This window comes from Alligator mississippiensis, chromosome 3 (genome assembly GCF_030867095.1).
Source record: "Alligator mississippiensis isolate rAllMis1 chromosome 3, rAllMis1, whole genome shotgun sequence".
NCBI lineage: Eukaryota > Metazoa > Chordata > Crocodylia > Alligatoridae > Alligator > Alligator mississippiensis.
Window position 1 is genome coordinate 131,701,962 of NC_081826.1, and position 19,008 is coordinate 131,720,969.

Below are 19,008 nucleotides of genomic sequence, written 5' to 3' on the forward strand. Positions count from 1 at the left end.
GGCCATAAAACAGAGGCTTGCTTTACATCAATATCTGAAATTTACACTAATTATGTATATAACTCACACTGCCCTGATACAGCAGGTCCATCCAGTCCTGTTCTATATAGAATGAGTGCAAGGGTCATGGTAGGAAAAAAACTTTATCATTGGTTATCATTGGTTACTAACACTGCTGGTTTTAACATTGCTGAAGAGGGGTAGGGAAATGAGCGGCTGACATAGTAGATAAGGTAGGGAAATGTGAAATCCAAATCAGCTGTGGCATTACAAGCCCTCAAGCTGCAAAGCTGAATGTTTTGTAGTGGTCAGTGTCTCTAAAGAAAGGTGAGGATGACACCTGCTCTGTTAACCACCCCCGCCACCCTGCTACATCTAGAGAAATACCACTTTAATTCTTTCCTCCTTTTTCATTTAAAAAGTCTTCAAGAGCAATAATAAAAACTCTGAACAATGTTTTCTTTTTAACACATCAAGCATCAAAAAAGCTGTCATTTCAGACCAACTTTTGCCCATCCCTATGGCAACTAATGGAAGCATTTAATACTATATATACAAAATGTAATTTGCTCCCCCGCCATCCCTAGTTATACATTTCTTTTTATGCTAAAATTGCTCCACGCCGCCTACAATGTTGTGAAAATGCTCCTGAAGTGATATGCATCAGAGGTCCAACGTCACCAAAACGATAGATCAAATGACCAATTAGAAATGAAATATTGATCCTGAAAAAACAATGGAAGAAATTAACAAAGACCAAAAACACAAATGCATAATGCATCATAATTGTAATTTTAGAAGTCTCAACATTAAAACTAATGTTGCTGCTGAAAAAAAGGCAATCAAATACTAAAGATCAAGTCAGTAGAAACAGCAGTATTTAAAATCTGTTGAAGTAGCAATCAGATCCATTGTGTCCTGGCACATAAGGAACTAAAAAGTTTTAAAAGTTATCATTCATTTAAAAGCTATATGGTACTTTTTCTGCATTCTCTTGAAATCTTTCCTGTCAGCCGACTACAAAATAGCATCAGAAGTTACTATAGGTCACTGATACTCAAGGCTTAAATATGAAAAAAACCATGGAAACACAAGAAGGTAATATTTCTGAGTAGATTCTCTTTCAATAAGGAGGGATATGAAAATATTCATTATTTACAATTAAACACAACTAAATTATTGGCTACAAGAATGTATTGCAAATTAATGCTTGATTATCCCAAGTATAAATCATTTGCATTGTAGCTTTCTATATCTTTTATCTGTATCTACTTCCAGCTCAGGCAGGTAGTATCTCTCCTGGAATATACAGCACAATGTTTCATTAGTTTAAGTAAGTAATGAAGTAATAACTCCTTTGCTTCATTTGAAATTGTGCAATATACAGAAAAAGCAGAATCTCAATTTTAGCTAGGACAGATTAAGATGCAATAGTGGACAAAATGCTCTCATAGCATTGTTGAGAGTGTATGACTACCATAGCAATGACACTTTGGTGTGATAATCACAGTGATGAGAACTATATAGGTTGCCTCAAAACAAGTGGGCTTTTTGAGTCTTTACAAGTAGTATCTTAATTGAAGCTTTCCAAGCTTCAGAGGGGATCGTCCAATTCATTTTAAAATGTGCCATTGTTTCCTGGATGCTTAACTTCTTTACTGGAACACTGTACTCTGTAAACAAGGGGGCTTGTAGAATCATGGACCAGCAAGACAGCTACAACTGCACAAAGCACTACAAAACAAAAACTATATGCTGGTTAGTTTAATAGCAGACTCTGAGACAGCATTACCAATTACGCTAGATTTTGTGCCTCTTTTAATTAGAGGCACACAGCATGGGCTAGAGAGAGGGTGGCATTAACTAACTTACTAGAAGTTTTCTGCCAATATTTCTGCCATGTAAGGGACAAACAGCTCCTGTCTTTGGCATAAAGAGACATAGGTCCACTGGTTAGGCCATCCACCCAACCCCTACTGAGAAACTGATCCCAGAGATTTAGATTTTCATAAAGAATTTCTCCCAGAACTTCCTTGAGTCTGTTTTCTGTTGCAGGTCATGAAACATGGATCATTATGCAAGGAGATCACTGTGCACTGCCATTGTGGTGTGCAGAGCATGAAGAATTGGGCTAGGGACAGACATTACACATAAACCAGTTTAAGTGATCAGGAACTGGTTTAAACCTGTAACAGAACAGATGTCCAGTGCACATAAACTAGTTTGGAAATGGCTGAAACCAGTTTGAGATAAATCTGGTTGAATGTAGTATCAGACTTAACTGATTTGGGTCAAACTGGTTTATGCAATGTCTGTCCCAGCCCCCTTGCTGGTTTAAGTCAAATCAGACACCCCCAGCATCCTGGCATGCTCTCTCATCTGGGTGGGGCTCTCTGTTCCACAGCAGAGCTGGCCCCTCCTCTCTGCTCCCTGACTGCAGCTCGGCAGAGACTGCAGGCTGCTTCCCCCACTCCCCTTCACCATTCCCTGCTAAGCAGGAATTCCCCCCTCCCCCACTGCCTTGCTGAGAGGTATCTGTATATTAGCTACCAGACCACATGCTGGCTATGGTCTGTGCTGTGGCAGATGGGACAAAGGCAGAATCAGCAGGTAGATGGTAATGGTCTGCTGCTGTTTTTGTAATGGGGTGATAAACACTGAGTTAGGGGTGATAAACACTGTGTAATCAATTCCTTGCTCGGCTAATCAGAGCATCCTGCCAGGGCCTGGCCAGGCCCCCTGCCCTCAGCTCAGTACCATGAAAGGGAAGGGAGGCTGCTTTAGTGTCCCACAGCTTCTAGTCTGAGTCACTGCAGACATGTCTGGATGTCTGTGCAGTTACAAACTGATTTGCCCTAGCCATGTTAGACTAACCTGCAAAGATTGAATCAATTCAGGCTTACACTTTTTAAATGTCTGTCACTAGCCTTAGTGTTCACAAAGCACAAAGTACAACACTGTGATTTCTTAGGCAGGTTGATGGTAATTGAGTGTGTATTGCAAGGATAGGACTTTACAGCAAAGACTGACTTTGAAACAGCCTCTCCACAGCACACCAATGTTGGCAAACAGCAAGGAAGAGGGAAGTGGCCTCAACAAGAAGGGAGTGTATCTCTACATGTAGTAGAAATGTATTCCTTTAAAATGGGTGGCCCTCCCACCTCTCTTCTTGTTTTGGTTTATACTTTGTTCATACTGATGTAGGACTATGTGCAGCATTACCCAATTAACACTTACGGTGAACAGAAGTTGAAGGATAAAGAGTGATGGTAAGAAATAACTGAATGCTAAGGCAGGGAAAAAAGGTTTCTACTGACTTATGTGAAAGATAGTCTTCAAATGTTTACAGAACTGAGTGAATGTCACCAAATGTAACCTAATACACTAAAAGAGAAAACCCAGCATGATTCCCAAAGAGCAAAGGGATAAATTTCACCTTTGGCTATGCAGCTGCAAAGATAAAGAAATGATTATAAATCATCCTCTTACTCCCAGGGGTATAGACTGGGTTGCATTTTGACTCCAGTTCCCCAGCCCACAGGATATAGCAGTTGAAACAATGGGGAAGGAGCTGGGCCAAGTATATGACTACACAGATTACATCCCTCCTCACCAGCCCCTGAGCATGGGGATAAGTGGGGGATCAGATTGTGCCTCAGTCACAAACTGATTTTTGGTTTACTCCTGGAACAGTGTAACTACCACTCTTTGTTCATTTAGTAGATACACCAGACAGCATCATACGACACCTCATTTGGCTTGAAAGCAGGAAATGGTGTGTGACTCTATGTAATTACAATATTTGGAACAATACCTAGGTGGGCAGTACTTAATCACTTTGGGAAAGGACTTTATAGGACATGCAGCAACATTTGTGAGCCAAATGAGTTTCACCACTGTGGTCAGCAAGATCGGTAGTTTCATACATCTATGAATCTATGACTCCATATCAAACATATAGTTGACCCTATATCAAATGTACTGCAGAAATTCAACGCTTTATATTAGCATGAACTTATGTTAACAGGCTACAATCTTCTTTTTGATGATTAGACTTTGTTAAAAAAATACAATTTTAATGGAAACAGATCTAAAAGCAACAAATTTGAGGAGATGAGGATTGGAACTTACCAAAACTGAAAGGACATTTCAAATAGAAAAGAGAGCTAGTGAACTCCCCAGTAAAAGGATTACTGTGAAAAAAAAAAAATCATATAAAGGCAGCCAGTCAAGGTAGGGCGGAAGCTTCAGTGAAAAACAACATAATGAAATATATCAATGCAATGACAGCAAATAAATCAAAAGATATGATGCAAGTGGTATTTATTCATGTAGAAATAATATAGTCTCTCATTTTTTTCTAAAAGGGAAATGCATTACTGCCCTCCATAAATATGTGACTATAAGACAACCACAATGATTGAGATTTCAGAAGCAGGAGGAAAATCTTGGAAGTGTAGAAAGGCTGACCATGTCTACCTGCTGTGGAGGCCATTTTTAAATAATAAAATAAAGAAGCCCAATGTTCACCATCACAATGAGTCCCACAGTTGCTGTAAATCAGCAGAGTTCCACTTACTCACAGGAACTAGAATATGTACTAAATGTGGTACAAAAATAACTTTTGAGGCCACTAAGCAGCAGGTGAAGGTGGAGTATGTACTATTTTAGCCCTTTCAGCATTCTTTTTTCCCAAATACAGTCTTTCTCCTTGTAAGCTCCTTCCTTAAGTACCTTCCCTTTGAAGAAAAATAAGTTCAGGTTATTGAACTACTCATTTGCCTCCCCATTAATTCTGGGGAACTTCTAGGGAGTTCATTAGCCAAGTGGTTTATAGAGCACCTCTGCTGTACAACATCCTTCTGGGGTACAGCGTATGTGCAGACATACCCTTGTTCACTGGAGTGCTCCCTCAGGTGGTCCTTTCAAAGTGAAGACTAGGGCTGTGCGAAACAGTACAGTTTCATTTCAACTTCCATTTCACCATTTGGAAGGGACAGTGTTTCATTTTGTTGTTTTCAAGCACTATTCTGTTTTGCTGTTTCAATGCTGTTTCGACGCATTTCGACGTTTTGCCCATAGGCTATAATGGGGAATAATGAAAATGCCTATAACTTTGTCATTTCTTTCATGATTTGGATGAAAAATTGCAGGGATGGTAGCCCTGCATGAATCCTGCCAAGTTCCAAGGAGACAGGTGCAGGGGTTTTTGTGAAATTGTACCTCAAACTGTTCAAAGCAAAACTAATATCACTTGCCAGCAGTGGCAGCCTGCTGTCATCTGCATGCTCCACAGCCGGTGTGCCAAGCTTTAAAAAAAAAAAAAAGCCCTACATTCACCGACTTTGGCAGTGGTGACTGGGGCCTCTGAGGACTCATATAAAATCCCCCCCCCCCATGCAGCAGGGGGCAGCAGGGATTGCCTCCTGCCTGGCACCCACGTGGCAGCTGCACCATCGCACCGGTGCAGCACGGCTTGGCAGGGTGCTGCGTGCTGTCCCAGAGATGGGGCAGCTTCATCTGTCAGCCGGAGCTCCCAGTTCATTTCCTAGCTCTCTGATCACTTCCCCCAGCTCGGTTCAATTTCCCAAGCCCCGGGTTGGTTCCCCAGCTCCCTGTTCAATTCCCCAGCCCTCGATTCCATTCCCCCATCTCTTCCTCGGGGGTGCAGGACTCCGGATCTGTGAACTGCATTTTAGCAGGCTGCTGCTGCAGGCTGCTGAAACCCCATGTGTGGATCAGCGCCCCCCACCCGAAAGAGCTGGGGAAATGATCTGGGGAATTGAACCAGGAGCTACATGTCACTATCAAAGCAGTCCTTCCCACCTCTTCCCCTTCGCCTCTCCTTAGTTTCTGTTTCGTTGCAAGCAAGCCCAGCTCCAAAACTGAGAATGTTTTGAAAGCTTCAAAATGTTTTGAGTGCCCTCCTCTTGCTTCGAAGCTGTTTCAAAGCCTTTTGTTTCATTTCAATTTTGCTGTTTGGAGCTTGAAACGAATCAAAACAGCTTTGAAATGGAACACCCATCAAAATTACGCACAGCCCTTTTGGAGACATGCCTTTATAGTTACCATGCAAGCCACCCTCCAGAGGCTAAAGTGAAGGAACCACAAAACAGAAATGCTTGGCAAGCCAGGCTCCCTTCACTGTGATCTGGAGAGCCAAATCCACCTTACTAGTATTCTTTTCAGCTTCATTGCAGTAGGTCTGACTGAGTTTTTCACTCATCTCAGTGCTCTCTCTCTCTGCTTTTAACAGTCTTTAGGAAAAAAAGTTGATTGGTGTGGCCTCTCTGTTTCCAGTCTCTACATGTGTTTGAAGAAACAACACTCTTCTGCACTGGAAAGCTGCCTTGCCACAGTAGGGCCATGCCTAAATGCACCATTAGTTTGGAATAACTGATTTTTACTGAAGCATGTCTCTTAATCCTAACCTCTCTCTTACATATGCTTTGGTGAGAAAAGAGAAGTTTGATTAACTCAGTCAGCACGGCATGCTGAGTTTAGAAAGACCCATCAGGCTAGCATGGTGAAGGCATGCCACCTTTTGTAGCCAATGGCACACTAGGGAATGATGTTACCAGTATCCCTCTCATCACCTTTGACTCCCCACACAGCACCGCCAGGTGCCCATTTACAGCTGAGTCAACTAGAGCAGGCTTTGTTACAAATTCAGAGTGAAGCTAGAGCTGTAGTGAGATGCTTTAACCCCTTTGCCTCACACCCTACTTGACTGACTAAAGTTGATAAATTTGGTGTAACTGATGAGTCGTCTTCATCTTTATGGACATTAGCATTAGGAAAAAAAATCTTAGTCAAACATTGCCGGCTACAGCCATGTTCTACAAGACTCATGTTTTCTCCCTTAGTGGATGTATTCCATATTTTTTTGTGCTATGTCCCAGACAAACAGCTTGACTCTGAGAAGAAGAACATTTTTCCAAGAGTAAAAATCATGTTTTATACTATTATCAAAATCTCTTAAAAGTTGTACATATTCCTCCATACTTAGCTCAATTATCAGTGAAGCCTACCTACCATTTGGAATGCCCTATTCCACCATTCTCTTTGTCATTGCAAGTGCAGCAGCTACTCTAGTTAGTAACCTTCCTCTCTGAACGTGCCTTTGCTTTTAAGCTATGGAGGTCACTCTTCTCACCAGTTTTAAGAAAACCAATGGCTCTTTCCAGCATACTGAAATAGTTCTAGATCCAAATTCTACATGTGTTATTTTAATAATATGTGTTATTTTGCTAATATTATTCGTTATCATTTGTTTTGTTGTTGCATCTAATGGCCATAATCAGAGAGCAGGGCTCCACTGTTCTAAGCACAATAAACATATTTAATGAAAAAAATACTCTTTCCCAAGAAACGTATGACCTTGATACTCAGTGGAAAAGCTCCCAGGATTGGGGCCCAAGTGTATGATGGATAAACAATGGGAGCACAAGGTGAAAGCAAGATGATGATGAGTGTTATATACAGCCTTTGCAGCAACACAACCTACCAAATCATTGTTCTAGCTGAAGAACAGACGTTTCAAATGTTTTCCTAGATTTCAATGAATTGGACATTTCCCATATTTTTCCGTAAGTTGCCACATGTCATTGTTCCTTTAGTTGCCACATTCCAGACATGTGTACATGTGTTTGTGTGTGCATGTGCATGTGTGCATGCATGCGTGCATGTGCATGCATGCGTGTATGTATTATATTTATTAAAGGGCACCTCTTCATTGCTCCTTCCCTTTCTCTGGACACCGTTATCTTTACCGTTATCCGATAGCAAACATCCTGTTAAACTTTTCCCCAGATATCGAAGGAACTATGCATACTTTCATATTTGACAACATTTTCAATTATAGGCAACAACAAAACACAGAACAAACAAAACCATATTGCCAACAAGGGGGCAAGAGGCATGTTTTCTTTATAACAGGTTGCTTTGCCTTTGCTTCAGAAAATGGTGATTTTTGTGTGGAACAACTGAAAAACCCCACTGAAATGTAAAGGTGCAATCCTCAAAAACAAAACAAAGCAAAATAGACCACACCCAGTTCATGGCTTAGGAGACACCAGGGTATACAGAAAGGGGCTCAAAGAGAACTAGAGAAGATGTTTTTCTTTGTTAAGTCTATTTTTGTTCACCAGAGCAACGAAGACAGGAATTGGGTGAAACAACAAGCAATGGAAAGACAGTATCATATCTATGTTATGTTTTAAAAAGCTTAGAGTTTCTAGGTATAAAAAATCATATTAAATTTCTATATGTTGGATAAAAGCCTACCTTCCTATTCACCTGTACTGCATATGAACCCCATGTACCCTAGTAAAAAACTACTATTTCAAATCATTCCCTGCCAAAATGCAGTATATCTAATTTCACTAAATTCCGAAACACACTGTGTACTAAAGTGCTGGTAGGTGTAAGTAGAATGTCAGGGATGAGTCAAAGATTAATACCTAAATTAAAGCATGTGAAATGGGAATTATGGTCTTAAATATCAAGTTAGGAACTAGGAAGTATTTATGTAAACTAAAATGATACTTACAGGGCATATCTTCATGAGACACGTTACAGCGCATTAGCCTAATTTACTGCACAGTATGGGTGAGCATCCACACGTGTGTGCCCTTACTGTGCAGTAAATTCCCCTAAATGTGTTTAAAAATGCAAATGTGCAAGTAGCAAATTAAAGCATGTTAGTTAATGTGCAGTAACACGTGTGGACACAACATGGCACTAAGTTTGCTGCTGGGTCTGCCCAACCACTAGGGGGCTGGCCTGAGCTCCCACAGCTCCTGGCTGGGAGCTTCCCCTGCTCCAGGGTTGGGATGCCTCACTGACAGCCCCTGTCTGCAGGCTATAAAAGCCAGCAGTCATTTTCTACCCTGAGGCACATACCACAGGAGCCTAAGGGCACTGCAGACCCTGTGCGTCCCCCTAGGCGGGCCACAGCCCTTCTGTGCCTGTCCCAGTGCTACTGTCCAGTGCTGCTGGCTGGGGGGTTTCTGGCTGCTGATCCTGTGGCTGCTGGCTGCAACTTGCTGCAGTCTCTGGGCAGGCCTGGCAGCCCCTAGGCCCACCTGCAGGCAGCCGAGCGCAGCAGGGTCAGCACCACCTCCCTGCTGCACATCCCCACCAGCCTGTTCTGTGACCACAGGTGCTATGGGGTATACCCTCAGCTGTGTGGCTCCCAGTCCCATTCCATGCTCCTGTGCTGGTTGGTCCTGGCAGCTGCCTGCCCAAGGCTGGCAACACAGGGATAGCTGTCCATGGGCCCAGAGAGCTGGTGCGGGACCCAGCAGCATGTCTTCCCCATCCTTCCCATCCAGACCCAGACCCACCCATGTGTGCATGCCCATGCCCTCCACTTGGGGCCCCAGCTGGAGCCTGGAGAAGATTTGTGACCTCATGGCACTCTGGGGTGACACAGAGGTGCAGAAGTAGTTGGAGTGAGGCTGGGCACTTGAATGCCTACATTTATGAGGCTGTCGGGTGTGATGTGGGAGCACAGGCAGTCCAGGTCAGCACAGCAGTGGTGCATCAAAGCCAGGGTACAAGGTGTGGCCGTGACTGACCACAGTTGTCGGTCAGTCATGCCCACAAGACTATGCCTTTCATGTGGCAGCTGACCCAGATCTTGGCATCTCAGGACCCAGGCTGCAACCCTGCAGTTCTTACCAGCAGGGGCAGCCCGCCCAAGCCTCACTTCTTCCTGACCCGTCTGATGACACATCACTGGAGGAGGGACCCTTGGGTACTCAATGTCTCACCCCACCAAGCTCCCTAACTGCTCAGTCCACTAGGAGTTTGGGAAGCCCTGGCCAACAGCTGCCTTGGCAGCTGCATAGACCAATATCCCACCATGAGGAGTGGCTGGCCCTGTCATTGCTGGCTGCAAGCGGTGCCAGCTCCTCCCCAGGGGGGCTCCTGGCTGGGTGCCTGCCTACCACATACCACAGGCCACAGATACCAGGTGCAGCCAGATGCTGTTGCCGATGGAGAGATCTGCACTGAGCCACCAGCTTTGCCAGCCCCAGAAATGTGGTAATCCCCACAATGAGGGAGGGCCCTCCTAGCCCCAGTCCTCACCCCTGATGCAACTACCTGCCTGGCTTGCCTTCACTCGCTTGGCCCTGGGTTTCCCGATCCCTCCCCTCAACAGCACACAGAGAGGCAGGACATGGGTCAAAACTTTATTGAGCAGACTGTGTCCCCACAGCCGGGCAGACATGGGCCTCTCACACTCCAAGGAAGGTATCAATGCTGGCAAAAATGTCCTTCTTGGCAGCGGGAGGCACGGACATTTAGTGCTGCCACAGGTAACCCTTCAGGCAGCAGCAAAAGTTGTGGGGCAACCCAGACTTGCCTCCCATGCCAATGTAGCTCAGGGTCCCAAACCAGGAGTACAGGTGCACCCAGAGCACCAGGAAGATCATCATCAGCAGGGTATAGTGGCTTGGGCACCCCTCAGCCTGTACAACCAGCTCATCATGCACCAGGCAGGGCACACACAGCAGGGGCACACTTGGGGTGCAGCACTGGTGTACTGAGGAGCTGGCTCTGAGGTGTCTCCCCAGAGAGGTGCCCTGTGGGGAGGGTGGGGCCTGGCCAGCTCCTTGTCCGAGCTTCCTGGGAGCCCCTGTGCTCCAAGCTCATGTGCCACTGCCACTGCAGCTCATGCTCCCACTGCCAGGCCACCTCCATCTGGTTCACCTCCTCTGCCCAGGCCTCATGGAACAACTCTCTGCAGGCCTCAGAGATACTGTGCAGCACACAAGCTGTGATGATGGCCCATAGATTGTTCTTGGCCATTTCAAGGAGGGCAGTGAGGGAGTGCCAGTGACCTTGGAGGTAGCCAAAGGCACACTTGACAAGGATGTGGGTCTAGACCAGGCACCAACTAAAGTGGGCCTGGTTCCTGAACACATGGGCATCATGAATGCTGCCCACCAAGCTGGTGCTGATGTCCATGAATGTGTCCCAGTGGCCCATGACCACCTGCAGGACCACAGAGTGGAACCTCCTGTGGCAATAATAGGGCTAGTCTCCATGGGATGGGAAGGTCACTGGTATTTGGGTCCCATCTAGGGCCCAAATATACTGTGGGTCCCATCTAGGGACCCTGCCAAGACTACCTGGGGGTTGCAGACACAGAGGACAGTGTCTCCCAGAATGTCCTGGAGGACACCACACACGTCCAGGATTCATAGATTCATAGATTGTAAGGCCAGAAGAGACCTTGGAAGATGATCAGGTCCAGCCCCCTGCACCAAGCAGGAAAGATAACTGAGGGTCAGGTGACCTCAGGAGGTGACTGTCTAGTCTGCTCTTGAAGATTTCCAGGGTAGGTGACTGCACCACCTCTGGAGGGAGCTTATTCTAGTTTGGATACCCTGACTGTGAAGAAGGAGGAAATTGTCATCCTGCTAAATGCAAATAACTATGATGTCATAGGGATAACAGAGACCTGGTGGGACTCCACGCATGACTGGGACACAGGTATAGACAGCTATACCCTGTACAGGAGGGATTGAGTGGACAAAAGGGGCGGAGGTTTAGCTCTCTATGTCAAGGAAAGCTACGCAATCCTGCAAGCCGAAATTGGCACCCACAGTGGATAACTTGAGACCCTCTGGGTTAAAATCCATGGGGAACATGGCACAGGGGATAGTATGGTGGGAGTCTACTACAGGGTCAAGACCTTGACCAGGAGTTTGCCAGGGAAGGGCCACATGTTCCCGGTGCATGGCTGTCATGGGAGACTTTAACTACCCAGACATCTCATGGGAGGAGCACTCAGCCAAATCTGAGCGGGCGCAAAGCTTTCTCTTGTGCATGGATGACATCTATCTGACGCAGGAAGTCTACGGGCCAACGAGAGGTAAAGTGCTGCTCAACCTCATACTGACAACCGGGGACGACCTAATCAACGGCCTAACAATCGAAGGGAAGCTGGGTGACACTGACCATGAGCTGATCACCTTCACCATCTGCCATAAAGCTGGCAAGTCAGTGAGTAATACAGAAGTCCTTGACTTCAGGAAAGCTGACTTTGACAAGCTAAGGAAGCTTGTCAGTGAGGCCTTAGAGGGAGACAACCAAAAGGGGAGGGGAGTTCAGGATGAGTGGTTGCTCCTCAGGGGAGCAATCCTGGATGTGTAGGCAAAGACCATCCCATCTTGGAGGAAAGGCAGCAAAAGGGCACAGCAGCCCCCTTGGCTCTACAGGCAACTGGCAGACCTCCTGTGTCTGAAAAGGAAGACCTACAAAGGATGGATGGCTGGAACCACCACCAAGGAGGAATACTCTGCTCTGGTCCAGACCTGCAAAGAGCAAACCAGGAAAGCCAAGGCTGTGATGGAACTCCAGCTAGCTACAAATATCAAGGACTATAAAAAGTTCTTTTTTAGATATGTGGGGAGCCAGAGGAAAAGCAAGGGCAACATTGGACCCCTGCTAAACCAGATGGGACAACTGACAACCGATGCCCATGAAAAAGCAAACTTGCTAAATGAGTACTTTGTCAGTTTTTCACCAGTCCCATGGGATTCCCTTGCCCACTGTGGGTCAGGGAGGCCCAGGTGAGGGAGATTACTTGCTCTCCATCGAAGCTGACCTCGTGAAGGAACACCTTGACAGGCTAGATACCTTTAAGTCAGCCAGCCCCAACGGTTTACACCCAAGGGTACTCAAGGAGCTGGCAAGCATCATAGCTTATCCCCTGGCACGGATCTTTGAGAACTCCTGGCACTCTGGTGAAGTGCCCGACAATTGAAAGAAGGACAACGTTGTGCTAATCTTCAAGAAAGGGAGGAAAGTAGATCTGGCAAACTACAGACACATCAGCCTGACCTCTATCCTGGGGAAGGTCTTGGAAAAGATTATCAAAGAGGCCATCCTTAACAGACTAGCTGACAGCAATATCCTGAGGGATAACCAGCATGGTAGGTCTTGCTTGACCAATCTAATTTCCTTTTACAACCAGGTGACCTATCACCTGGACAAGGGGGAAGAGATTGATGTCATATATCTTGGGCTCCACAATTCAAAAAGGATGTGGAGAAGCTTGAGAGAGTGCAGAGGAGAGCCATGTGCATGATCAGAGGTCAGGAAAACAGACCTTATGGTGAGAGGTTGAGAGCCATGGGACTCTTCAGCCTAGAAAAGCATAGGTACAGGGGCGACCTGCTGGCCACCTATAAGTTTATCAGGGGTGCTCATGAGGATCTGGGGGAACATCTGTTCACCAGAGCGCCCCAAGGGATGATAAAGATTGAATGATCACAAACTCCACCGCAACTGATTCTGGCTGGACATAAGGAAGAATTTCTTTACTGTCCGAGCCCCCAAGGTTTGGAATAGACTGCTGCTGGAGGTGGTTCAAGCACCCACTTTGAATGCCTTCAAGACACATTTGGATGTTTATCTTGCTGGGATCCTATGATCCCTGCTGACTTCCTGCCCCTGGGGCAGGGGGCTGGACTTGATGATCATCCAGGGTCTCTTCCAGCCTGAATGTCTATGAAATCTATGAAATTTAGTTCAAGCTTAAAACTATTGCTACACACACACACACACACACACACACACACACACACACACACACACACACACACACACACACACACCACTGAAGCACATATTAAAGTCGCATTTCCTGTCATTGCTCTGCTGAACAAAAATGAACTTAAATCTGGTTTAAGCAGTTACTTAGATGCCTGGCCAAATTATATTCTCAAAAGAGATCAGATTTTGTCCACAGTCCACTTTTTAGTACACAGCTACTTTTCAAATAAAAACTTCATACTTTTCCCTCTTGTGGACACTCTCACACCTGGAAGAGTTTCGTGTAAGCCTCTGGAAGCTCTCTCAACATATTCCTCCAAACCCCTCCTTGAAATGATCCTTTGCTGTGATGCTTACAAAGATCTTGACAATAATTAGGCTTCTGATCTGGTGAGATCACTGCCTTGCTGACTAATAGGCTAACTACAGACAGTCAAAAATCCTGAGGCTGAATCAATTTGGTCTTTGCAGTTTAGCTTAAACTGCAGAAATTAAACTGAGAAACAATTGGACACACACTTACTTTTGATTCAGGAAATGTAGTTGCATGCCTGCAGTGGCTTAGGCCAGAAGCTGGGGGATGCTAGAGCATGGCTCTCTGGCATGTAGCCAGCAAGGGCTGTGTGTTTGCTTCCTCTTCCTCCTGCCTCCGAGATCTCTGGGATTTGCAGTCCAGAATCACAGCAGCAGGACTCTGCAGGGTTGCTCATCACTTCCTCTTCCTGCTTCCAGGTGCCTCTGTGATTTGTAGTCCACAGCTGCAGCCAGCACTAAGTTTCAATAAGTTCAGCAGCAGGGCAGCTCTGTACTTAGGGGAAGGTGGGTTTAATTCCACTCCCTGGCCCCAGACCTCAGCCAGGGTTTACTGGGGGGCAGTCCTTGTCTGTCTGCCTGCCTCCCTCCCTCCCTCCCTTCCCCCAAACCCTTCTCTCATGGAGGAGACAGCACAGCCCAGCCCAGGGCTGGAAAGCATGCTGGGATGCTGGGGGACTCTGATTTAATTTGAACCAGGAAGGGGTCTGGGACAGAAGTTTCATAGGCTGGTTTGACCCAAATCAGTTAAGTCTGATGCTACATTCAACCAGGTTTATCTTAAATCAGTTTCAGCCATTTTGAAACTGGTGTATGTGCGCTGAACTTCTGTTCTGTTACAGGTTTAAACCCATTTCTGATTACTTAAACCAGTTTGTATGTAACTTCTGTCCCTAGCCATAGCGTTTTCTTGTACTCCTTCCTTTCTTTCATATCCATCTTTTGTCTCATCTTATGCTTATATTGTAAGTTCTTCAGGGCAGAGACTGTTTTTTTGTTGTCTTTGTACAGATCCCTGCACAGTGGCATGTTGCCCTATGACTGGGGAGCTTGAGTTCTGTGCTAAAACAAATAACTAACAACAATACAGTTAAACAGCCAATTAAATCTCCAGTTTCTCTTTTTATAATATAGTCTCACCATAACTGGCACTTCGCAGCAGATCAAGAATATCCCCCCCAAAACAAACAAACAAACAAACAAACAAAACCAACAAAAAACCCCAAAAACCAATACCTGGAAAGGTATGAAAATTCTCATACGTGTATGTACAGAGCCATTTGATTTATAACAGAATTTGGAAGCTGAGATATGTTTTTCTAGATTTAGAAGGAGAATGTTTAGTTCTGAATAATGTAGAAACAAATGTTGGCTACCTGCCAATGCCAAAAACAAAAAGAAAATAAAACCAAAACCTCATAACCACCACATCCAACCTTTTTTAAATGGCTTTTTGTTAAAGAATCAGTACCTGTGGACCTGTTGCCTGAGTAATCACTTTATACTGAGATGTGGTTGGGGAAAAGCAGGATAAAGGCAAGCCACTTGAAACAGAATGAATGGGGATTTGATTGTTCAGACCACTGGCACATAATGATTTTATTTTTATGGTAAGGATTAGAAGGGTCTGCAGTCAAGCAGCTCCAAAGACTGGAATTGACTTTATGAAGTATTTTAGACATTGCAGAATCTATTATTTATCATTTTTAAAATAATGAATACTTCTATACTTTTATTTTATTAGAATCAGTTAAATGCTACTTCAGAAAATCAGTCTAATCAGACACATCATACACCTCACGATCTGCTGTATTGCTCTAATCTTTCTGGTGAATTTAAAAAAAAAGCATTTGTGGTTAATACTTTCCATATCAGAATTTAACCTATATAGATATATCCTTAGTAGTAAACTGGACTCAGAGGATAACAACTTATCTGAAGCCTTCTCATGGTAGGGGGCCCTTCAGAGATTTTTGAGAAAGGCATATATTTGCACTTGGTGCCTTTAGCTTTTTCTTGAGCCAGTTTTTATTTACAGAATTTCCTGTTTTCTTTCCATCTCTTTCTTGCATCATGGAGACTCAGCCACTTATTTTCCTGTGCTGGAGTTAATGCAGCCCACTTGGTCTGGCTCTGTGGGTGAATCAGAGAAACGGATCCTGTTTGGATGTACAGAGCTAATAACCTGAATTTTAATTGTAAGGAGCTGGAAGGTAACTAAAAGAACTTCAGAAATGAGATGTCAATTTAAAAGGAACACAATGAAAGGATAATTTGAAAGGAATAATATGCTTACTCAGTTAAGTGCTAATAGGATTACATGAAGCTGCATTTTGAATAAGCTGAGTTCTACTGTGATGTACACAGAAGCCTTTAAATAGGCATTGCTTAACTTGAGGATATAAAGCATTTATCAGTTGTTTCAAATATGTTTTGCTGAGTACAGTTCTGAAAATGTTTCACAGTTAACAGAAAGACATTTTAGTAATGGACCGAAGATACCTTTCCATCATTGTGCCTGATGTTAGCCTGACAAGAAGACAGAATCAGTATCAAGCATGATAGAATCAGTAATACATTATTGAATGGAATCATCATGCTTGTAAGACCACTCTGCAGCTGCATAGAGATTCTCAGCAGTTTGATCTTTATTATGAAAATTTAGATTATGCCTCTCTCTTGCTGAATCAAGTGGAAGTACATAGAGAATATGGTATAAACACCCCAAAGTTCACCTTTGAAGGACAGCATACGGATTGGAATATGAAACATGCCAACTCACAGGAAAACACAGAATTTATACCTGTGCTGCACCAGGAAACCCCTAAACAGTCCAAAACAGACTTCAAATGGTAAAAAGAATTCCAGTGGTCCGAACCACCATTTCACATGGGAGGACTATCCTATGAAAGGAAAGGAACTGATATCTGTAACAAGACTGCACCCTTCTCAGTTTACAGCTTTCATGTCTAAGACAACAAATCCACTAGCAAAAGAAAAAAGCATTGCCTTATTCAGAATGTAATATAAATGATTTATATATTCACAGCAAGGTCAAATGAAGCTGCATCTCTTGAAAGAGCTTTCTAAATTAGAGGCCAAATGTCACTGAAATTAAATTATTCAGCCCAGGAAAAATACTGGATGACAAATTAAAGACATTTTTTTCTGTAGTAATTTTCTAGAGTAAAAATGATACGCTTACTTTATCTTGTAAATAGCAGAAACAAAGACCCTAATAAGAACAACCCTTTCCACTATGCAGCTTCTCAAAAGGGACTGCAAGTATAGTGAAGAAAGCCTAACAATTCTAAAAATACTTAGAAATTACTTGCGTGTATCATAAAAGCGTCTCATACTAAAGGGTCAGATTATGATCCCTTTGCCACTTTAGTAGTATCACTAAAACTACTGTTGAAGTAAGCACTTAATGTTTCTTCACTAAATGTGTGGATGTAGCAGTTATACAAGAATGTATGTCACTCCATCAGAAGTCTCATTGGCCTTCAATGGAATTACTTTTTTACTGAACCAGAGTAAGAATATTGAAGTCTGATATAAGACTGTTTAGGATTGGAATACACATTAGTATTTCAGGGATAGAAGGCCAGTGCACATTTCATACCCAACACCTTTAGGCCAATTGGAAAATACAAGCCTTGGACACTGGATAGATATAATTTTCAATCACTTTAAAAGGGGAGGGTGAATTTGCTGCTTGCCATTCTACATCAGCTGTTGTCATGTAACTATTATATCCACACTCTCCTAAAGCAATATAAGTGGACTAAATTGTTGTACTTTTAAACTTGAGTGAAACATTTGCAGCATTTGAGTTTATAAGAGTATCATTCCATACAGATATAGCTGTTAAGTCTTCCTATACCCTTAGTGAACATTAATAGTAGGCAATAGTAGGCATCTATCTGTCTGTCTAACAACACAATAGAATTGAGCCAAATGAGGCATCAGCTTGCTGAACATCTGTGAGTGTGTCAGTAGAGGCCAATTCTTGAATGACAGTCCATTCGGCACTTACCACATGTGAAGTTCATATTAAACAATCCTGAATGTGATGTGAGGTTCTTCCTAAGGTTTCTTCTTTCCTTTGCATGTTGGGTTCTTCTTTCCTCAAAAGCCTTCATTCCATGCTTAATAGACTGTTTCCAAGTGCTTTGATCATCAATAATCTCCTCCCAGTCATTTGGCTCTATGTTCATTGCCTTCATATCTCTCTTGCAAGCATCTTTAAACTGTAGATAAAGACGTCTGCATGGCATTCTTCCTGTAAACAGTTCTCCGCACAAGAGATCCTTGGGTATACAGTCATCATCCGTTCTCTGTATATGACCAAGCCATTGAAGTTGGCACTGACTAAGAAGAGAATGGATGCTTGGAATATTAGCACATTCCTAGTTCTCAGTGTGGGCAAATCTGCCCTGCCAGGAAATTCCTAGAATTTGATGAAGGCAATGTAAGTGGAAGCTGCTGAGGTGCTTTTCTTGCATAAAGTATGTGGTCCAGGATTCGCTGCCATACAACAGCATATTTATGACATGAGCATGATATGCTTTGGTCTTGGTTCTAAGAGTCAGTTTGCTGTTGTTGTAAGGGACTGTCAGGTAGGCAGTCTGGCCTACTGGTTAGGCTACCAAAGGAAAGCAGGGCCTGGGGCCAGATCAAAGGGCAGGAGCCATATACCAAAACCAGAGGAAACTCCAGAAGTAGTCCACAATGCAGTCCAGGCTCAGGATCCAGGGGTCACATGCCAAGTATGAATCTGAGGGGCAATCCACACAGCAAAATCTAAAAAGGGGAAATTTCCACAGGGAGATCCAAAGACAAAGTCCAGAAATAAGTTGAAAACCAGGGTCAGAAACCAGGAGAATCAGAGTGCAGGAACCAGGAGGCTTGCCACAGCAGAACTGTTGACTGGCTTGCAAACCCAGAGCCCCATCTGGTGCTAAATTGATAGGCAGCACTCCCAGCAGCCAATCAGGATGCTTGCTGCTCCTAAACCAGGGCAGAGTTTATTAGCTGAGGCTTACTGTTGGTGTGACTGCTGATGTATTGTCCCAGGCTGGCCTGCCTGATGATCAGAGTCCCTAGTAGCAGTTGGCCTAG